This window comes from Cnephaeus nilssonii (genome assembly GCF_951640355.1).
Source record: "Cnephaeus nilssonii genome assembly, chromosome: 2".
Taxonomy (NCBI): domain Eukaryota; kingdom Metazoa; phylum Chordata; class Mammalia; order Chiroptera; family Vespertilionidae; genus Cnephaeus; species Cnephaeus nilssonii.
Window position 1 is genome coordinate 66382590 of NC_137073.1, and position 24299 is coordinate 66406888.

The following is a 24299-nucleotide window of genomic DNA, read 5'->3' on the forward strand; positions in this document are numbered from 1 at the left end:
AGAACTGTTTTCAGTCACTAAACTTAATAGCTTCTTGGAGAAATACACAATTTTATCAAAACATCTTAAAATTATTTAAATGTAGTTTTTAAAAAAGAGCATAAACACATTAAAATATGGTATGTTCTTTTTTTAAAATTCTCTTTACCATTTAAATTGATTTCTAAACTGAAAATATGATGGTATAGGTAAAATAGCAGAAATAAAAAAATCAGTGGCAATATATGTTTAGAAGATGAATGTAGGGATCAAAAGTTGAGGTTGAAATTTTTTTTAAATATTAGTGCATAATTAAAAATACCAAATATACCAAAGCACAAGCTTATGTATAGTACTCAAGTGCAGAATATATTAAATAGTGCATATAATTGACTCAACAACTAACTTGTGTGTGTGTGTGTGTGTGTGTGTGTGTGTGTGTGTGTGTAACTACCAACCTCTCTGCAAAGGCCTTGTCAGCAAGTGTTTCCTAACAGCTCAGAAATTCTATGATTCAATAATCCTGTATTCATATAAGTATCTTTTATTTATTCAAATAATTCTTAGTGATATTAATAAACACTTTATATTGCTATAATAAAATTTGTTGATAATGCTCTACAACATACTGATTCAGTCCAGGTCATGAAAATATATTCACAGTAAATATTTCATTCTTTTCTGACCCTCCAGGAAAGAAACTGTGTAGGAGACATTTACCTTGTTCTGAATTTAAAACAATTTACCTTAACTCTGGGCTTTGCAGCAATATTTGCTTTAAAACTCAGACATGCAAATGAGTTTAAAAGGGGGAAAGGGCATGGTGGCTTAAAACATTGATATAGAATACGGAAGAAAATTTTGGATAGGTTTTCCCTACAAGAGATTGGTCTAAAATAATCTCCAACAGTTTATCAACTAAATTATATATCTAAATTTACAAATATGTTTGCTTATTCCACTACATTTCGTACAAATCAACATTAGTTATTAATCAGCAAATAATTTAACAATATGCAATAACAGTATGTAAATCAATTGCAAGCAAAATAATGAGTAAATAATATCCATTTCTAACAACTGTGAAAGACAAGAGTGTCATAACAAAATAGGCAAAATCACAAGACTCAAAAAATTCAATTATCTCCCTACGTCTCCAAGGGGTGTTGATGAAAGTGGATAAGTTGTCCCTCGTTGGCCTTGGAAAGATCATAAACATTTTCTCTTGAGAGTTGAAGAATTCTGTCCAAAGAGCACCGGAGCAGAAGCAAGCAGCTCGGAGGCATAGAATCAGTTTCACTGCTTAATAGCTTTGTGATTGGAAACAAGTCATGTCACCTCTGTGAGGCTACCAAATGGACGAGACTCTGCTGGGCTATGTGTAAGTCGTAGGGAAGGAAGCTTGAGTTATCCAATAAAAGATATTTCCTCTGCCACATGTGAAGTCCCAGAAGAATCCTAGACCATATCGGTGGCTTTCAGTCTGCAATGGCATGCCTCACCCTCTCCCTAGTGCTATAAGTAGCCCACCATGTCAGCATTTCAAATCATTAAAACTAACAACAGTATTTAGCCTGTGAAATCAGTGGGCAAAACAAAATCACTCTGTAATACACTACCAACCAGCTGGCCATATTTTTCCCACTTGGGTACCCTGGTAACAAAACATGAGCGGTCTCACCTTCAAAATTATATTACCACACATAGCTCTGTGGGGCTAAATTGACACAAAGGACTTGATGGTCACTTAATGTTTTTAATTGCATAAAATGAGAGAGAAAAAATTTAACGAAAAAAAATATTTACCACACTCACTGTAAGCCAGTATGATAATGTGTTCGTGTAAGAAAAAAACAAATGTTGTAATAAGAAACAGAAGCATCAGAGAACTCCTAAACTGAAGTGTTAAAAATATCTGAATCCAAGAGAGGTTAATGGCACCAGCTGGGTATGGAGAGAGGTTCAAAGGCTGGGAGCATGGATCTCCGTGTTGTCTGGGATGGCCATGTTGTGAAGACCCTTCATAACTGCTGGGCAGACAGAGGGAATTACTGAGATCACAATGAACATTTATACTGATAGAAAGTCTCTTTAGTACAAAGCCAATGATCAATGAACAGTGCTACTCCTAGTTGCAAAGAATCTAGGCGCACAAGTAGCTGGCAGTCACTGAAGCATGAACATGTCTGTTGGTCACTAACGGTAGAGATACCTGGATCTGAAACCCACTCTACAGGTTTTCCTGAGATAGTGGGATTCAAGGAACATATTCCATCCAAGAGAAGAGCTACTCCTCAGATAAGTAAAGATAAAGAATTGTTCAGAAATTTGAGAGAATTAGGTCATCATATTGGTTAATCAGTTTTCTAATGACAGTGGACAGCATTCAGGGTGTGGCAAATGTAGGTATACAGTTGTGAGTACACAAAACACAGAGTGTATTCTTGTATTATTATTTATTGCATTATGTCCCATACAAACAACTGTAAACCTACTTTTGCCACACCCTGTATATGTGGCATGTCTATTTGCTTGTTTATTATATGCAGCAATTCAGGCAGTGGAAAGAGTCATTCATTTTGAGCTCTCATTCTTTCTATTTTGAAAGGTGGTAACTAATATAAAGTTCTATGAAATTTGTTAAGAATAGTTGACAGAACAGAAACAAATAATGGAGAAAAGTCGAAGTTATTAAATTAGAAGGCCTTCGCAGATCTTATGCTGACTCTTACCCTAAGGCAGGGGCTTGCAAGCAAAATGTATATAAGAAACACCTGAAGAGCTAGTTAAAATGCAGACTCCCAGCCTGTAGCCCCTGGGGCGGGGCCCTGCATTCTGAACGGATTTTAGGCACTCTGATAAACTCTTCTCTGCACTACGTCGTTCTGTCCTCACAAGAGCCTTTTCTTCAAGAAGGTCGGTTCTCCCCTACAATAACAAGAAAACTAGCACTTAAGTCTTTCATTTATTAAATTATTTTTATGTGGATTGGCAAATAATAAAGTTTACCCAATACTACTTGTAAGCCAAAAATCGTTCTCAAGTTCTACCTGACTTTGGGGCACTAAATAATGCAGCTTGAAACATGAAAAGTGGCTTGAACTGACTCTTCAAGAATGCCATAAGAAAACAGCTTAAACAAGTACTTATGAGAAGGTGGTATGCCATGCACATTCAAGCTTTAGAATACTCAATCATCACTGACCTAGAGAGCTTAAGAGGTTATAGACTAGCAATAATGTAAAGGAGACCACAGGCTTTATTCTGCTGTGCAGGAGTTATTTTGTGGCCAGAGGATGCACAAACTAGAATCTTATAGCTACACTAGGGGCCCGGCACATGAATTCGTGCACAGGTGGGGTCCAGCCCACCCACACCAATAGGGGCCTATTGGGGCCAGGCCAGCCGGGGTGGAGGGGGCCCTGCAGGAGGTCGGCCAGCCCCGCCCCCTATGGGGGGGGGCCGATTGGGGGCAGGGTGGTAGGGGGGAGGGGCCACAGGTGGTTGGCTGGCCGGCCCCACCCCCTGGTTGAACTCCTAGTCGAGGGGACAATTTGCATATTAGCCTTTTATTATATAGGATAAGACTGAGGTGAGAATGTGTGGATAGGTGACCATAAATCCTTCACAAAAAAACTAGATGAACAACATAGCACATGTCTTATTCCCTGTGAGATCATCATTATTATAATTAAAGAGTGATTATAATGATTAATAACAAAAATAGTCACAAAAACTCTTCTATAACTATATTGTCTTTAGTATATATCAATTGTTTAGAAATAAGTTCCTTTGTTAGTATTTTATTTGGGAGTGATTCAGATTAACAGAAAAAAAATACTGATAATGTCGTATGGTCTGAAACAGAAAATGTAACTTCCAAAGCAGTGAAAAACAATTTGAGTAATTATTAATAACCAGGCATGTGTGTGTATATGTGACTTTACTGAGTTTATAACTGAAAATAGAAAATTTACAACTGAATATGAAGAGATGGAGCAGAAAAGATGAAGGAAGAAAAGACAAAAGAAGGAACTGGAAAATATGGGAGTAAATCTGTTAATAAGCTATTTAGCTATTACTAAAAGAGGTCAAAAGAAACAAGAAAATTATAGAATGTGTCTTAACCCCCACCCCCACTTTAAGTAATATTCAAAATCTTTTACTTAGAAGCATATTTTATTTTCAAATCTCCTCATAGCTAATGATTTTTAATATAAAGTACATTCCATTTGATATAGATGCTCTGTATTTACAGGTTTAATGCTCTACTAACTTGAGAAATGATTCATTTATGTGCCCCGTCTTTGCAAATAGGAACAGGCTTTATCAATGATTTCATAGAGGAGATAAAGGGCAGAATGCATTTGGCCCTCCAACCTTGAACCTCTACCAAACTCCTCCAAGTTCTTCTCTTCATCCAGGAAGCAACACATATTGTCTTTACAAGGTTTTTACATCTCCTTCAAGATGTTTCTGGAGAAATATCACTAATTATGCCTCTAGTGGCAGAAGGAAGTGTACACAGGGTGAGACCCAGGGACAACATGGTAGTTATGGTACAAGGAACATGCAGCAACTACGTGCCTCCTATGCAAAGTGGAAATAGAGAGTAGAACAAAAGGTACTAAAGTGTACAATATTTTTTAAATAATAAGTAGACACATTTTCAAGGAGCATCATGACATTTTGCTGATAGAGAGCTCATCTTCCAATCACAACCTTTTCAAAAACAATAAAATTTCTCCTTCAAGTAAGAACCAGGCTTCCCATGGACTTGAACCCAGGGCTTACCTATATGTCGGCTAATGGAGTGGGGTTGGGTATCTGAGACATGCTGAGAGTCTCCTCCTGAAAGCATCTCCTGACCAACACAGGCTGGAATTTGTGGAACTTGTGTAGCCTGGATACTCCTTTGAATTATGAACACCTTTCAGAAAACTTGAAGAAAAGTTCATTGAAAGGAGTAACATGTTGCTCTGTATCATAAAGCAAGCTATTGCAGTGGCTGGCTCCTCTGCTCAAACAGAGCCCAGGCCAATTCTGAAACATAAAGACGCTGCTGAGGAATGAAAGGACCTTGTGGGTGAGGAGATAGAGCTACTCAATAAAGAGCTATTATTGATTTTTAAAATTGCTGCTGGGTAAATAGAACATGCCAGAGAAAAAGCAGACAAATTGAAGGTGAGTTTAGGGAAGTTGGAGACACAAAGACAAGCACCAGCAACCTTACAATTTTGCCTACACCCTACAGATAATACTGATTTAAAAGGAATTAAAAACTCAGATTTAATAGGAAGCCACTAACTCTATATTTCTGCTAAGGTTCCTTGAATTTAAGCATAAGATTATATAATCAATAATCAATTTAGAAGATGTCTGATGAAAGTAAAAAATAAAACTTTCAGCCTTATTCTGGGAAAATGGATATATAATTATTTTTATCAGTCTGATAAAATCAAATATAAATCCAAAAATTTCTCTAGAAAGAATATTATATGGACAAGGATATCACACTGATAAGGATAGTATAAATTGGCAACCCTACTGTGCAAGACTTTTTTGGTGATATATATTGGTTTAATCAACATGTTATCATAAATGTTTTTATTATGCTTACTAGAGGCCCAGTGCAAGAAATTCATGCATGGATAGGGTCCCTAGGCCTGGCCGGTGATCAGGGCCTTCAGGGCCTTCAGGCTGCCAGTGGAGGCCTTCCTTCCTTCATTCCAGGCTGCCCCCTGGTGGCCAGTGCACATCATAGTGAGCAGTCAAACTCCTGGTTGGTCGAACTCCCGAGGGGACAATTTGCATATTAGCCTTTTATTATATAGGATTTCACATATAAAATGCTTTTTTATGAAATAAAAGCTACTTTGAAGCATGTAAGCTGATAGAAAAGAAAACATCTAAAATGTTAGATAACTGAGACATTGAGATGTTTTTCAGAAATATAGTCCTTGAAGTAAAATAGTACAAAAATAGCTAACATTTATTGAATGTTTTCTACCTGCCAGGCACTAAGTGGTTATAGAAATACAATTTTTTGTCTTTCTCTCAGCTAAAATAACCATCCTGGGTAGGTACTGCCACTTAACCCATCCTATATAATAAAGAGGTAATATGCAAATTGACTGTCATGCCCTCACAAGATGTCTGCCTACCACCAGGCTGGAAGAGGGTTTAATGAGGGACGACCAAACAACTGAACAAGCAGCTGCATGGGGTGACCAGGCCAGTGGGGGGGCTGTGAGGGGTGACCAGGTCAGCAGGGGGGGGCAGCTGGGGGCGACCAGGCTGGCAGGGGGGGGCAGTAAGAGGCAACCAGGTTGGCAGGGGGGGCAGTTGAAAACAATTAGGCTGTCAGGGGGGCAGTGAGGGGCAACCAGGCTGGCAAGGGGGGGGGTAGTTAGGGGCAATCAGGCCGGCAGGGGGAGGAAGTAAGGGCTGACCAGGCCGGCAGGGGTGAGAGGCAGTTAGGAGTGACCAGGCCAGCAGGGAGGGAGCAGTTGGGGGTGACCTGGCTGGCAGCGGGGTCAGTTAGGGGTGATCAGGCCAGCACGCAGAGGCAATGAGGGCCAATCAGACTGGCGGGGGAAGTGGGGGCGCAGTTAGGGGCGACCAGGCAGGCAGGCAGGTGAGCAATTAGGAGCCAGTGGTCCAGGACTGTGAGAGGGATGTCCCGATTGGAGAGGGTGCAGGCTGGGCTGAGGGGACCCCCCTCCGTGCACAGATTTCATGCACCAGGCCTCTAGTTTTACAATAAGGACATTTAGAAAGTTAAGGTCAAATTGTTATTAAGTGTCTGAATCTGGATTCTAAGACAGGGTCTTTGATTTATCCCTGCCTGTTGTACGTTCTTTGAGAAAGTATTTCCCACAATATTCATAAATGATGTATAACTTTTAATTTTAAAAAACATCAGGCCTTTTATGAGTGTTACTCACCAAAATATCTCCTTAAAGGCTACACATTCATATCAGGGATACCCTTGAAATTCCCCTTTTGTATCTACAATTAGTGTCCATTTACAAACCAGATAGCAAATAATCACCTGCTTTGTAATGACGCCATAGTTGCTATCAAGCACCTCCTTCACTACATTTGGTTTGGATTAAGTTTCAGCCACAAATTCATCCTTAATGATAAAGACTTGCCAACAATAAGACTAGTCTTAAGACTGCATGGCAAATCTCAAGGAGATTTGACTTATACAAAGACAACATAACTGAAATAAGCAAATAATTTCCTAAGTGTCTACCTTGAAAAAGATAACAGAGGTTTAGATGGGTATTTCTAAAATACTTTCTGATGGAAAAAAAGATTGATTGTATCATGTCCTGCTCTCATCATCCCTATAAGTGAGCAAAGGTTACCTGTAAAGGGAGAAGTATAGCATTGAGCTCAGGGCATCTATTGGAAACAAACCTGGTGTCATGTCCTTTGTCTCCCAGTTATAAGCTATGTGATCCAGGTCAGGAAATATCACCTCTCCAAGCTTTAGTTTTCAAAATTTGTAAAGTGGGAAGAATACTATTACCTGTCTGAAAAATTGTTGTTTCAATAAGAAGAAATAAAGTTTATAAATCAGTTAGCACAATACTATTAAATTAATTAAAGCAATTAATACAACACTGACAAATACTGAGTGACCATTAAATGTTAGGCACTTTAAATTATTTCTTTCAATCCACATTCTAATATGAAAGTATTCGTTTTGCACATATACTACAAGTATCATTGCATTATAAATAGGAATATTATTGATATAGAAATATTTACTAACCACAAATTTAGTTTTTAAAAATCATCTATAGGCTATGAGACCTTTTGGGTTTAGGTTTTTTGACTCAGTGAACTGCATACACGGGCAAAAGATAAAGTTTTAATCACTGACTTAAATTTAAGAGTCTTATTACATGTTACTTTTAATTCTCACCATAGTCTAAAATAACTTAGAGAATTCATCCCAAATAATAAAAATTAACTCTCTATATTCCTAATAAATTAGAATATGGATATAATTATGTATCTCCTTATTTTTAAACCTAGCATGTATTGGAAGCTTATAAATCTATGCATGATCTTGCCTCCTTAAAAAATTAAAATTTTATATTCTTTTGCTCAGTTTAAAATGTTAGGTTATAAATAAAATATTGAAAAATAATTTTGTAAATTCCCAGCTAAGTTAAATACCATTATTTGAAAAATAACCTAGAGCTAGAGGAAACAAGGCACGTTTTGCAGCATGGTGGCTTTATTATCTCCTTGCTAGACTCCTTGGTCATAACTTAGTATTCCTAATGAGGAGCCTTAGCATGAATACCAGATAGAGGATTCCTACACATTCCAAATGGGATTTTATTTAAACCAAAAAAGCAAAATATCTATGCCCTCTGTTTTTCAAAAAGTGGCAAACAGTCCCTAGACATAGCTGTAATGTTCATCACGTGTCCAACAGATAACTACTTCCAGGTCCCTCTCACACGGAATGCTCTCGTAGGCACTCCGTGGACTCTCCCTTCCCAGCAGGCCACTGTCGCCCGTTGCCATAGATGGCCATTAGACATTTGGAATGACATCAGGAGATAATCTGAGCAGGCTCTGCCCTAAAGAATTCAAGTTAGCATGAGACTGAAGATATCAATGTCTTCTTGGCTGACAACAGCATTCCAAAGGTCAACCAGGGTGAAAAAAGGATGGACTTGGAGTTTCCAGTGCCTTTTCAAAAACCAAGCAGCTAACAAGGAGAGAGAGAGAGACAGAGACAGAGAGAGAGACAGAGACAGAGAGAGAGAGAGAGAGAGAGAGAGAGAGAGAGAGAGAGGAGAGCACGCCTGAAAGCGTCCTGAAGGCACCATGCCTGTGAAAGGGAAATGAGACAATCAGGGACCTTTAGGATTGAAGAGATCTCCACCTCTTAAAGGTGAAACGAACAGTTCTCCTGAACCAATTCCCATACATCTAACAACCTACTTCTCCAACTTTTTCTGTTCTGACAGGTCCAGTATTGGTGAATATGGAACTTAATGATATAGAACTAGAATTTCTTTGCATGAGAATAGAATGACTAACTTTTACTGCAGTTTAAAACTTTCCCAGACCTGTGCCTACATTGAGTAGCTGGTTTAAGTCTCATAACAATGGTTTGTGGGTAGTACTTTATGTTCCATTTTATAGATGAGGAAACTGAGTCAAAGGAAGGATCAGTAACTTGTGTGTAATCATACAGTTACCACATGTTAGAGCCAACTGGTTTTTGGCCACATAGCCTCTTTCCGGGTAAAACCAGCCTTTTCAATAGTCAGTCTAGGAGAGATTGAGGCCTTCTGGCAAGTCTGCAAGCACTTGAAGAACTAAATGATTTTCTCTTAGGTTGTTAGATTTCAGGGAGAATGGAAAGAACCCTGTCTATCTTGAACCACATGAAATGTTAATAATAAGAATAAAGACAATAATTCAAATATGCTTCAGTTCAGGGGAACTCCAAGCTTTAAAAAAATGTTTTACTGTTATTATTTTAAAATTATTTATTATTCATGAGTCCATTTATCTGAACACTTTAAGGGTTAACTTCAAAGCTAATTGCCATAAATAGCCAGAATTAATGCCAAAATTTCACCCCCAAATAAGAAATATAGGGGAGCCCTAACCGGTTTGGCTCAGTGGATAGAGCGTTGGCCTGCGGACTGAAGGGTCCCAGGTTCGATTTCAGTCAAGGGCATGTACCTTGGTTGCGGGCACATCCCCAGTAAGGGGTGTGCAGGAGGCAGCTGATTGATGTTTCTCTCTCATTGATGTTTCTAATTCTCTATCCCTCTCCCTTCCTCTCTGTAAAAAATCAATAAAATATACTTAAAAAAACATAGTTTATATTTAAAAAAAATATATAGGGGATAATCATAGCAAAAACCAACCACCCAAACAGAACATTGAAGTTAGAAAGTTAATGTTTTATCTCTAAATCTTTAAGATGTATTCTGTTGCCTTTCATGTCTCAGATACTGTAATTCATAATTAAGCTTTGTTCGTGTTATTAACATTTCTGGTCAAATTTCACCCTAGTGATATCAGTCTAAGGCATAATCAATGTATCTGATACTATCTTCATAGAATTAGAAGATTATGTTTTGCTGACAATTCTCACCTTATGTAACACCTCACATCCCTGACCTTAAGAGTGCTTTCTAGCTCTTTAAAAAAGTACTTCCATTTCCTCAGAATTTCTTAAGTATAAATAGGCATACACTTATCCCAACTGGTCTCTTTAAAAAGGCATTATGTGATTCTATGACACCACCAAATGTGATTCCAAATGGAATTTCTTCCTAGAGGAATGCTAAGAAGTATTTTCTCTTGTAAATGGGTACTCCTGTCTAAAATCTTCTACCAGGTCACCTTTCTTAGAGTTCATTTGCTTAGCCAACCCCTGGCAATGTGCCCTGGTCTAGCACAAAGTATACTAGACTCTGTCAGGTGACTTTATTGTATTTCCAAATGTATGGGCCCAACTTCTCTCCCCTGTGAAAACTAGGTGCTTGTGTTAAGTGTTTCCTAGTATCTCTTTCAGCAGGAAGGTACTGAAATTCTGACTTTAAAACTTTTCACATTAGTGCCAAGAAATGCAAATGCCTAAAGTGTCCTAAAATGTGACTGTTATCATAAAGCAGGTTCTTTCTGAGAGAGAGAGAGAGAGAGAGAGAGAGAGAGAGAGAGAGAGAGGAAGAAGAGAGAGAGAGAGAGAGAGAGAGAGAGAGAGAGAGAGAGAGAGAGAGAGAGAGAATGCAATTAAAGGGCTGTAGCAGCACATTCCAATAGAACTTTATGCAAAGATGGAGAGGTCAACATTGCTGTCAGATAAAGTAGGCATTAGCCACCTGTAGCTAATGAGCACTTGATAGGTGGCTAATGTAACTCAGAAGCTGAATTGCAAACATTATTTAATTTTAATTATTTAAATTTTAAAAGCTACATGTGGCTCTAGGCTACAATTGGTAACAGCTCATAGCTTTAAGAACAGGACGATTATAAACGTTTTACTCCTTTGATTTATTCGGCAGAGGATGCCTCTGGAGCACTGATTTGCCACCATGCTTGGTGCCCTTGGAACCGCTCCACATACAGATCAAAGAACAGCTCAGGCTGGGATGGCATTTTTGCAAGAGCTCCCGGCACAGTTCTCGCGTGCTAAAAAATGAAGGGGAGTGGGAGGGGAAATGAAGTTGGGGGTGAGGGTGGGTTCTCCTTAGCATCCCATTTCTCCTTGAGTTTGTGGCCTTTCCCTAGCCAAGTGCGCACAAATCCACCCAGGCAACTTAACTAGTAGAGCCAGCAGTTGGCTGTTCGTGTTTTTTTAAATAATCCCGAAGACCCTGAGAGTTTGGGCTATAAAATCCGGCTCCGGGACCCCGCCCTTTCCTATTGGTCAGTCAGGGGACAAACCAGGCTCGCTGGTGCAGGACTGGGTTGAAGGCGGGGAGGGCGGGCACGCGCACAGCAGGACCTGCGCGCCGCTCCCCGGGTCCCGGGCTGGCCCAACGCTCGGCGCACTCCCAGCAGCCGGTGCCGCCCGCGAGGACGGCGGGCCCGCGCTTTGTGCTGGGGGCGTGGGCGAGTTCACCGTCTGCGTGGTTCGGGGCTCATCCCCGGCTCTTTGGAGTCGCCTCTCGCCGACCTAGGGGAAATATCCCCAAGCTCCCCACACCAGACCGGTAGGGCAACTCCCTTGACACCCACACCGCCCGCCTCCAAAGCCCAAACACCACCCGTGCGCCCTCCTCCATTCCCCAGAACCTACCACGCGGCCTCTCCACCGAACCGCGGCCGCGTTTCCCCAAACTGTGAAATCCGCCCTCTGGACACACCCGCCGCCAGGACAGCAACCCCTGTAAGTGCGCCTAGGCCCAGAGAACCCCCAGAAGGGTCCCCAACCCGCCTGCTCCTCGCCCGGGGCGCACGCACGTGGCGCACTCCCCCCTCCCAAGCTCTAGACCCACTCTCTGGAGGAGCCCCCACCCCTCAACTCCGTCCGCCCGGAGAAAAGTCGGGAGAAGGGGCAGGGGAAGTGGAGCTGGGCAGAGGGAGGAGTATATAGGTGCTGAGGGCAGCATTGAGGGGAGGACCCGTAATAATTGCGTAGTGTTGTGACTGCTGCGCCTCTGCTGACCACCCAGCCAGCGCGGATTCCCTTTCCACACAAATCATCCGGAGGGATTGTTGTTGCCTGCAATCAATAACTTAGCGGAGTGAGCTGCTGAAACCAGAGGCGTCCCCCGTCTGGGTCTTTAAGAGGCCGTCGGGACCGAATCCCAGTCCTCTGCTTTCCAGACAAAGAAGTGGACACAAAACGCAAGAGGAGTTTTTTGACCCCCATCCTTCCCCCCCTTGCTGCCCCATCCCGGAAAAAAGAGCTTTAAAAATTAAAAGGCACACACATAGAGAGGTATCTAGAAGAAAGGGTTAAAAGAGGAAGTATGAAAATCCGTCCTTTGAATTGAAGGTTTCTGTGATATTTCAAGAAATAGAATCAATGTTCCGATGAACATTTAACCATTTTATAAGTAAAGGTAAAGTCCATTAAATTTAGCCATGCATATGGATAACTTTTTAATCAGCCACACATTCTCGAGCAAATTACAGATCAAGCCTTATTTGGGCATACTGATCCAGGAAAAGGAAGAAATGTATCATAATTTGTGGTGGCATTTTTAAAAACCTTAACATATCTTTCAGACATTGCTTCATGAAGATTGCATTTCTATAAGGCGGAAAGGCCCAGGGAGATGTGTATAATGATCCCCACTTAATAGACTGTAAAACCAAACAGAGCTGGGAAAAAGAGAATTCACCCATCACCAAGTTGAGTCTAACTCACTGTGGGCATGAGCCTAAATGATTTAAACTCAGCTAACACCCCTGAAATAAAAGTGTCCAAAATTCTTCATTTCTCCTTGACTCTGAAGCAACTTAAAAAATAAAAATAAATCTTAAGGATGTCAGACCAAATATAGAGACTTCATAAATCTTAATGACTTCACTGTGAAACGTCTTCTGGCAAATACAAATGAGAGGATGGATATTGACCATCATGGTCTGATATGTCTCAAGGTTGGGAGGACTAGACCCATTCTGAAACCAAGGAAAAAAAGTTCATTTGTGTCCTCAAAGTCAAAGATAGCTAGTTTCAAACAGATTAGGTCATAGGGGCATTTGTGCTCATGCAGTTAAACAGCGCCTGGAAGGAAAAGGCATTCTTCGTAATAGAATTCATAAAGGGTACTGAATCTACATCACTGATCCCAAAGTATTTAAAATTGGCCTTTAGGCAACGTATAAACCAAGCCCTTTCAGCAACTTCAGTTGCAACTTCAAATTTTATTAGCTTGGGATATTATGGATTTGACTGTCTTCCTTGTAATTCTTCATCAGTTATAAAATTAAAATAAATGTAGGATCTTTAGAGATGAGATAAAAGATATGATTAAACCTTGGCTTGGACTGACAAATCCTTTGTATGTTGCAGATTCTCAATCACAAGCAGTCCATGTGATGTATACCGTGCACTCGAAAAAGCTGTACCAAAAGAATTTTTGAACTTTAGATATTTGGCACTGCATATATTTCAGGTTATAAGTATTACCACAATTAATGATAATTTTCATCACTTTATGTTAATACACATTCATTTGGTTTAATACTAGAATTAACATTAATGTTCTACAGATTAGGCTTTAGAAATAAATTTATCCAAATGTACTTTAATATCACATTCTTAAAATTTTTTTAACTATATACCTTGTTGTTCTTACACATTTTAAGGTGCCAAAGAAGAGTTGCAAACTGTGAAGTAACTTCTATGAAGAGATGAAGTAAAGAATGGAAGGCAAATGACTGGATGTGTACGTGGTGAGTGCTTAACATTTGTTATATCATCCCCCACAAAGTTAAGTCATAGAGGTAAAACTGCCAAACTCTTTGTCTTCAGGTATTTATGATATAGATGTATCTAAAAGTGAAAAAGAGTTATATAACCATTATATGCTTTATATTATAAGCAATACCATGCCATTTTGCTTAAAGCTCATGTCCCCTTTTAGGGCCTATCTTCACAAGTCTCTTTTACAATTAATCCATTTCAGAGAAAGTCATGTGTATCATCTCTAACTATAAAATAAATAACATTTTAGTGCTTTTGGAATTTGTATCTTACTACCTTTAATATTTTTCTGCACTTCTGTATTAAATTATCATGTTTGTGCTGAAAGTATTCTGCACAGTTAAATACTATATAGTATTCTATATAACTGAATAATCTTGAGGGGTAGATTAATCTACAGCCTTTCTTCATTTGAGGGTGGGTTGCTGTGGCAACTGACCAGCTTACTTTAAAATACATTTTTAAGCTCACTACAAGAGCTACGCCCAGCATGGGCCACGCTTAAAGGCAGGCAGACCCCGGGCACAAGGTGTTAGTAGACTGCTGATTTAATGCAGGGAAGTAGTAAAGAGCAAGGTGGGGTAAAATGGTTTGCAACCTGAACAGAAATTAGAAATTAGCTTTTTCTAGAGTTAAAATCCTGAGCATCATGCTCTCTCTAACTTCTGTGGCATTTTAATTAAATATATTGCTAAACAATTCTTTTGTGGGAAAAACAAGTTAATATATTTGATGTATAATAAAGCCCGTGATGATTATTTAATGAAGGAAATATTTGGTGATGGGGGGTGGGGAGAGGAAAGCTGGTTTAAATAGTACATCAATTCCAGACACAATTTTTTCTTAAAGGAAGTATCACCTTTTACTTAACAGGATAGGCCACAAGTTTCCAATTGGCTTTAAAGGGTATATGAATTTCCTACTTTGCAATCATAGAACTGGAAAAGACTGGAAAATTCATTTACCAAATAAGCAAACTGAACCCCAGAAAAGATACACTCATTAATTAGGCACCAATCTTGAACCAGAGAATCCAGGCCTCCTAATACCTAATACCAGCTTCTCCATACACCAGAAAAGATTCTGATCCTAGCCAAGTGCCATTAGGTGGCAAGGATAAGGATGATTTTAGTTTAGAAAAAAAAATTCTGAAGTATTTAAAGAAGAATACAAAACACATTTTGGATTAACCACTTTGTAGATTACCAATGAATAATTTTAAATCCCAGATGACTCTATTGTATATTTCTATACAACCTCTTTTGCTCTGATTCAACTATAAAAGCTCATGGGAAAGAAACTAGTGCTAATATTAAGTTAGGATCACACATAATTAAGGTAAATCTGTTGAGGGGAATAGCTTATATTTTAAAAGGCCAATTGTAATACATTCCAGATCCAAATTAATTTCAAATTATCCACCATGTGAGGTTATATATACTTTTGAATGCTTGTACTATCATTGATAATTATGGGTTTGTTAAAATGTTTATTATGAAATGATTCTTAAAAATATTAAGGAGCAAGATATTTTCTCTTTGAAGGAAAACAATATAAAACTGAAGTGTACTATGTTAAATATGTATATGACCCATCATAAATAGTATGGTTGAAAGTCATGAATTACCTATGTCTATTTGCTCATGTAAAATAGACTGTTAAGGATTCATTACATTAATTTCAGGCATTGTGGCAATAAACTTAGATGTTCCTGCAAATGGTTTGCTTTGTCAGGATGTTTGTGAATCTGGAAAACATGAAATTTCCTTTTTACCACCATATATAGACATATCTTAATATTCAAAATGTCTGTGCACCTTTACATTTTTTGGATTTTTTAGAAGTTGTACCTTAAATGAAAACCTAATACAGATTACCTCTGCCATATTATTAAAATGAATACATAGTAGTAGCAAACTCACTAGATGAAAAACTAACAGGCAAATCAATATATTGTAGATACCAGTCTGCAAGAAATAATACGATCTCAGATGGTTGTTGCTTTGTGACAGTTTGCCATGCCTTCCTATAATAAAAGCAAGAGTTTCATTTTAGCTGTGCTGATAGTCACAATGGTGCTGAGCCAGAGTCCTGAGGATGGTTCAGATCTAGTCGTACTTGCCTGCAAAATCAGCCTTCCCCTTTCAAGTGAAGCCTTGGGGCAGACACCTGAATGTTGAGCCCACTCTTCTGAGAAACGTTACATCAAATACCTCAACAATGGAGCTGGAGGCTTTTGGAGTCACACTGTCCTCCCCCATGGCATAGTGCAGAACTTAACAGGAAATGCAACTAGTCATTGGGCTAAACATAGTGCTGAAAGGATTTTTTCAAAGTGAGGAAAAATCTTTAGTTAGCTAGGTATTTCAGTATATCCCTATTGTATACTCTTGAATGTTCCATGTACTTATTTTCCCCATGTATTTTCCCTTCTACCTTTTAAAATGTTTTAATTTGATTGGAACATTTTATATAACCTATAGTTCTACGGGCATGCAATCTTGTCTTGTCAAGGTGTGTGTACTAGTTGGTGTATTTTATCTTGGGCTTTACTGGGTGTGGTGTAATTTGGCAAGGGAAGGGAGCTGCCCAATCCCTACTAACCTTTCCTAAATCTTTCATATGAACTTACTTTTTAAACTTTAACGTGAGGAGTATATTGCTTGTCAGTCTCTAGTTCAGCTTCCTGTGCAGCTGAAACTCTTCAGGATAAGTGAAGTCATCAGCTATCGGATAGGGAAGCTGAATGCATTTGGGAAGTTAGTCTGGTTTACATGTGAAATGCCCTGGAGAAAATCCAGTAAGGTGTAGAAGAGATAGCGTGGGAGGAGGGAGGGGGGTGGGGGGGAAATATCCGAGGAAGCTGCCGCCTCGGTAAATATTTCCAAACTGATTAGAAAGTTCACGGCCCCGTGATGAGGTCGAGATTTCAAATACTGGTAATTCTGTCATTATTTTCTACATGACTAACACTTGAGAAGCATTCAGGCTTAACCCTCGAGCCCTCCAACCGCTCCGGGCCGAAAAGCGCGTATTCTGGGCGTGCAGGAAAAGCGCGCTGGAATCGGGCACTGCAGACATCCTGCACCGTGGCATCTACGGTAAGTAACGGAGGCGCGCTCCAACGCTGGAAGAAAGAAGTGGTTAACGCGTCTCCCAACGGGAGAAAAGTCACAAGACCAACCCTTAGGGTCGCGCTCCTATTGGTCAGAGGAAAGATCCCGACTGGAGAAGGACTTTCCTGCTGGCTGGCTCGCCGCGTCCCCCGGGGAGCGAGCGTGCGGCAGCCGGAGACTCGGTTCTCCGAGGGTTCTCGGCGGCGGCGCGGGCAGAGCGCCGGGAGCCGCCGCTCGCGGTGTTGCCTTCGTTTCGCGCAATAAAGAATTGTCATTAGGTTTGCGTATGGCATGTGCCGTTACCCCACCGTAAAACTAAAATTAGCAAAATGTCAGGAATGGGAAGATTGATTCACCAAGATGCAATTATCATTTAAAAGTGCTTGATTGAGGTACTGATGTTCAGTGATTTATTCTGCATACCATATACATAATTAAAGTAGTGTGGTGGAGTAATTTATCAATCTAGTTGAGACTGGAGGGGTGAGGAGCGAACTGCTGTATGTTTGTTTTATTAAAATGCTCTGAGGTCTAGTCCCGCCCCCCTTTTGCAAGAGTGAAACTGATGATTTCTCCAGCTCGCGAGGAGAGAGTCAACGGTTTGGGATTGTGAGGGAGAGAGAGACTAAGAGGAAACGCGGCGCGGGGGAAAGGCAAAGGCAAGGACAAAATAAAGGGGAAAAAAGAAGGCAAGAGGCACTATGGTTCGTGCTGCTTAAGAGCCCTGAGCCCGTGTGCACCCGTTTTCCCGGCCACCCCCGCCTCCCCTCCCAATATCCTTCCACCACTCCCCCTGCCCCCCCGCCTTTTTTACGCGACGTTTCAAAGGCAGTGAGCAGCTCTCCTTTTCCCATTCGTCTTCTGTCACTTCCTTCCTGGACGCAGTTTTCTGGACGAGTCTGGTTACTTTTAATCCACCGGCCGCTGAGAGCCACTTTCCCCTCCTCCTCCTCCTCCTCCTCTTCCTCCTCTTCCTCCTCCTCCTCCTCCACCTCCTCTTCCGAGAGGCCTTGGCGCGCGCGAATGCGCGTCCCCGCGCGCGCCTCCCCCGCGCGCGCCCCCTCCGCGCGCGTTCACGCACACACCTCGTCTCCAGCTCTCTGCTTGCTTTGCTCGCAGTCACAGACACTTGAGCACACGCGTACACCCAGACATCTTCGGGCTGCTATTGGATTGACTTTGAAGATTCTGTGTGGGTCGCCGTGGCTGCATGTTTGAATCAGGTGGAGAAGCACTTCAAGGCTGGACGAAGTAAAGATTATTGTTGTGTGTTTTTTTTTTTTTTCTCTCCCTCTCTTAAGAAAGGAAAATATCTCAAGGACTAATCTGATCTGGTCTTCCTTCATGTGAGTACCTCTGACGTTTCTCGAGGAAAATAGAAATAGCCTGGGTATTGTTTCTGAAATCTGCATCAGTATATTCCACAGCACCGGGTCTTATCCCTGTGCCTTTTTTCGGAGGCTGAAGTTGAGGGTTGTTGTCCATTCTTTTCGTTAGATTCCATGATTTCCTTGTCTGTTGCTAAAAGTAACTTTTTAGATAGTCTTATCCGTTTGCCATCAGTTATTGAAATCACTCCTGACTCGTTCTTGTCACATCATTGTGTTTAAAGTTTCATGAAGTTAGTTCGCGTCATTAGCATGTTTGATGTGGTGGAGCATGTGGAGACTGGTAGATTATAATATTTCATAGAATGTTCTGTGACCTTGAAGTACATGCCTTAAGATTTTGCCTTGAGTTCACTGTGGAGAGATGCTCCTCTGAATCTCCCCAAGACTGATTTGCTCTGGGTTATGCTCTTGAGCTGCTAATTCTTGGGATTAGTTGGAACTAAAGCTTGGCTGTCTGTCAGGGTATACCTTTGTGCATCCCCTTCCCTTTGCCAAAGTGCTGGCTTGATAGAGGGTTTCTTAATTGGTGTGGACAAAAAGTAACACCCTGGCTATGGTAATCTATACATTTCACAATTCGTATTGGTATTTCAGTATATGCATGGCTACTTAGGTCAAGTCAAATAAATAGTTGTTTTAAAACAAACAATGTTAACTCTCTTAAATTGCCTTCTGTTTGGACTTTGGATGAAAGTTAGCAAACTCATTGATAAAGTTTGGCATAAAGGATATATATATATATATATATATATATATATATATATCAAATTGTTTATGGTATTAAATATTATGCAAGTATTTAAATTTAATACTAATGTTATCTCCTTCCCAGAATATGGCTATTAATTCTCAAAGGAAATGTTATATCTCAAACATTTCTGACTACCCTAGCTCCAGTAGTTAATTTTTTTTTGCGGGGGGGGGGGGGAGGGGCTCTTTTTCCTCACAATTTAGAAATGTGTGTCTTTTGTATAAAATACCTTTATATGTAAATGCTGACAGTATAATAACTGGAATTGGGCTCTCTGCCAGTTCTTTAACCGGTCCTCAGTGAAGAACTGCTTTGACACAAAGTGGGTTTTACTATTGTGAATCTGAAACTAACTCGAACAGTAACTGTCTTGTGAAATGGCTAGTGACTGCATATATTTTCTAAGTGCTATAAAGGGAACTCCAGCCACCTCATTATACCAGTCCAAAAGAGTGACCAGCCTCTTTTTCACTGGCACCTTGCAATGGAATTGTGGTTGCAGAGTAAAGATGTTTATGTAGGGTATAATAAGTTGGCTCCCCAGAGAATTGGTAAGACATGGAAATGTGACCACCTGTGAACCCCATTTAACCTCTAAATTGAATATTAATTTTGCTCTAAATAGATTAACAATCTTCAACTTAAAACTCAAGTATCTTATTTAATTTTTAAAATAATGTCAGTTTTGGTTAGTCTTTGAAAATGGTCTGTATGTACCAATATGGTAGAAGCCGTATTTTTATTTCTCCATCAGTTTTGGTTAAATATAATGCAATTAGAAAACCATATTACATTCTTCCAATATATGCATGAAATTGTTAAGTTAAAAGAAGTAGCTCTAAAGCAAGTGCTTCAGAACTTGACAGGTAAAATGAAATGTACGTATCTCATATCTTATCTCAAGGGGGCAAAATCTCTAAAATACCTCCTTCTATTTGCAGGAAAGTACATTTGGCTGTATATTAGACTACTAACTCAATTCTAAAAGTTTTTTTGGTCAAAGGTAACTTTAAATTCAATGTTTGATTAAAATCTGGTCTCCCAGTCAAGTTAAGGAGACAATAGTTGGCAGTTATCTTTACTTTAAATTTTGCTAAACTTTATGAAAATCTACTGTTTTTTAGTAATGTACTTCACGCAACTTTGGAGTATCTATGGCACATTTTGCAGTCTTCTTACTAAAGACAGTATTTTACTTCTTCATTAATTATGCTATTTATATTCTGATTGCTGTGTATGTGTGTGGGATATAGTGAAAGACAATATTAAATATGTAACTTTTATTAAATATTAATTTGTTCCTTCAGTTAAATAAAAAATGAGCACTGTATACTAAAAAGTCAATTTTCCATCTTTCCTAAGCTGTTCAGACTTTAAAAGTGTGCAATCACCTATATTAACTTTTCAGAATCCAAACACATTAACATTAAATGCATGAAATATAAATAACATGAACTTTACTTCATCTTGCCTCTTTTATTCTTTGTCAACATATTCAGTTTCCAACATTTGAGGGAAATGGTTGATTCTAATAGGGAAAAGCACTAATGATTCAAAATTGAAATTGAAAAAGCATCGTGTTTTATATTGTTCAGATTTCTATGAATTTCTTCCTTAGTCCTCACATTATCAAATCAAAAATTGCATAACATTACACCATATCTTCCTGATAAGTGATTTATTGTATTTACATTTATTTTATAAAAAAAAACAAGCTAAATAACTACACGGCATATGTTCACATTATATTTCAAAACTTTCTTCTGTTTATTGTATTATATTTTGTGGTTTTATTTCTCAACTCTATGTGCGGTATATTTTGAGTCTATGAAATCTCAGAAAGTGACAAAAATGGGGAAATATCTGTGCAGCAACACTTGTGCTACATAACAACAAAAAATAGTTATTAAACAGAGAACCCTGTCTTCAGAGGCATGATTCAAAACAACATGGAAGAATTTCACATGCAATTAAGGGTCACAGAGTGGACTTTAAAGAGATTATTAATAAAGTTCTACTTATTTTACAAAAGCACAGCCTTTGAGAAAACACCACACAAATTAATATGTAGAACTTACTTAAAAATGCACATATTCATTTTACGAATATAGTGATTGCCTGGACACAATGGGAAGATTTAATTACTGATGCTGAGTCTGTGTGCTGCATGGGGAAGGCTAGGTGATTAAGACCCTCATCCTCAGCACTGTGCATTAATCTCACGGGCGCGTGGACTGCCTTGCACTCAGTAAAGCCTGACTGTTCACCGAGATCTGTCATCTCTAGGAAATCAAACCAGATTGCAGAGGCGATTCACAAAACCAGGAGCGACAACAGGGTCTGTGCACCTGACAAAAGGCGGATTACCCAGTTCACATGCTATTTTGATAGGTCAGAGATAAAAGCTGATTGTTGGGAAATGACAAGACACTCCAATTTCAAATGATCGCTAGCTAAGTATATCACGACCCTGTTGCTTCATCATTATGAAGAACCGTTCAAACAGCGGAAAACTCAGTTTTCAAATGACAGGCTTTCGATAGTGAAATAAGAGAAAATGTCTTTTTTTATATAAGTCTTTATTGCTTAAATTTTAAGTTCCATCACTTCTTTATGAACAAAATCAAGTTCTGGCTGCTTATGAGAAGCAGTTATTATAAGGCTTAATTGCAGTGGACATTTTCAGAGACATTGTAGAGAGCACAAAACAGAATTTGCCAGAAATAAAACATACACTGATGGTATTGAGTAACTGAGCAGAAAATGCATAGTAGTCAATAGCCATTATGTTATTCTGTTGCCAAGTATGTTCTTCATAAAAATGTGTAATTACATAGTTATGAATCCATACATTTGAAATATATCTTAATAGGTATGTATTGGTCAAATTATATGTATTTCATAAATGTTATATAAAGACCATTCTGTACAACAACAAAATATGATGTTTTCAGAGTTTATTTCAGAGAATAAAGTTTGGTTTACATAATAACATTTTGAAAACCCCAACTTCTTACACATCCAACTCTACAGTAATTTCTTGCTTCTTTAAAAATTGAAGTCCTTTTTTACCCAACTGATGCCTCCTAGTGTTTCACACAATAAAACACTAATGAGTCATCCATAAATGTAAACATTGCATTTTCATTGCCTACATCTTCTGTGATACATAAAATTAATATTTATGTGTTTAATTTTCTGTGCATTATAAGAAGATAGGAAATTCTAGTGAATGAGATGTTTCATCTGAGTGGATTTATGGCACACACTTGCAGGTTTTCTTTGGCCATAACAATATCTTACCAAGTTTTAATAAGTTTATTACCTTCAGTTCCAGTTTACATATTCATGGTTTATGTTCACTCTTTTTCCAAGTGAAAAACATAGGCAGAATAGTATAGCTTCCATTTTGTAGGCCTGGAAATTATATAGTTGTGTTCATTCGGAAATGCATGATGAACAAATTCCAAAGGCACTAACCGTTTAAACACTAAAATATATTTAAAGATATAAAATTTTGCCTACTCTGCATCTTGACCCTTGCATATTTCTTTGTAAAAGTCCAATAAAGAAAAATAAGGTTTAGAAAAAACAAAGGTAAAGATAAATGCACAGATTTCCACTTTATTATAAAATAGCAACAAAATAATACTTGCCTTGAGAGTACATTATTCTACATAATTAAAGGAAGACTTGTTAGAACATAACTTCTCATGACCAGCAGATTGTCTTAATGAGATTGAAATTAGTGGACACCAACTTGGTGTGAGTTTTCTGTCATTAGGATGATGAGCATAGACTTTTGATATTTTTGCATTTCCGTGATTTCAGCTTTCTGACTCTACTTATGAAGATGGATACTTTAGTTTCTCAATATTTTTTCTTTAAAATACTTATGAAAGGGAGAAAGCATTCTTCTAATAGGTCTTAAATCTAAAGGATGCACCGAAAAACCAATAACATTTATGGGCCTCTTCCTGAGTTATCACACATGTGCACAAAAACATTCACAAATTTCTTCCATTAAGACAAGTGTTCTAAGCTTCCAAACTTAGACACTAAGACTAAATGAATGTAGTTCATTGCTATTACCTATAGACATAGGTGTCATTTAGTTATCCTGGTTCAAAACACACCACACTTCAACAGTATTTAACTCTCATGTACGATTTTCTAATTTGGCTAATAATACAGTGCTAATACAATTCTGTGCATGTTGGACACATTTCAAAGAATGTAAGGGGGTGTATTCCTTTCGTTCAAGGAAGCAAACATGTAGAAAGGGGTGGACCTTTCCCACAAGAGCCACATTTCTTCCCTTGGAGAATTGAAGCAAATATGCAGTATGTAAGTGAATAAGAGCATGAGAAAAAAATAATTTCTAATGGGCTGCTGCAGTTAGTGAGCAAAGGAAACTGTCTGGGTTTTTTTCTAAAAGCAGTTATTGATAACCCTTCTCACACTGAATGCTAAAAAGGTCTATGCAAGTTTTGTAATTTTAATATTACTTAACAATAATTAATTTTGCTCAAAACAAGAATTCAATAGTAACTATTTTACAAAACGTATTGAAGCATAAAGAGATAAAGGATCTAGAGGCACCTATTCCCTGTCTTTGAAGAATGAGTAGATAGCATCAGTGTTCTTTTATGTTAGTTGTTTTCATGTATGCAAATACAGAAAATTCTATAAAAGGGGTACCATTGTAAAAAAAATAAGATTATAAAAAGGATTACCCCAAATAGTAGTATTTCACATTTCTTTGTATTATTGTAATGTTAACTGCAGAAAGAAAAGCCACATTGCTGTTAAGTATAAATATTATGTGATACCTGTTATAAAAATCCATGTTTTGGTTTCAGGTGAATATGAGTAACATTAATTTGTTACCAACCACCATAATGCATTTGTTGTACATTGTCATTGTATTGCCTGAGTTAAATATCTGTAATTATTTTTAAATTATAGTAGCTAGTCCAAACAAAGTTCAAAATACACATGAAGAGAATCTTTTGAGGACATTATAAAGGAAATTGGTGATATTACAAGCGATAGAAACAGTAAGCCTATCATAAGCAGATTTCTGCAGCAATCATTACTCTTTAATAATGCAGACATTATAGAGA

The 24299-nt window shown here is 38.6% G+C and overlaps 1 protein-coding gene across 10 annotated transcripts in view; it reads left to right on the top strand.

Moving 5' to 3' along the window:
• Positions 1-11481: 11481 nt before the first annotated feature.
• MEF2C (myocyte enhancer factor 2C) overlaps positions 11482-24299 on the top strand; it is a 146891-nt gene continuing 134073 nt past the window's right edge. For 2 of the 10 annotated variants that reach the window (XM_079783104.1, XM_079783108.1), the window contains exon 1: positions 18000-18377. The gene's annotated coding sequence lies outside the window, so the exon portion shown is untranslated. Of the gene's footprint in view, positions 11867-13797; positions 13885-16938; positions 17017-17994; positions 18378-24299 lie in introns of those variants that run through there. The other 8 variants (XM_079783109.1, XM_079783110.1, XM_079783112.1 and 5 more) reach the window with 8 other exon arrangements.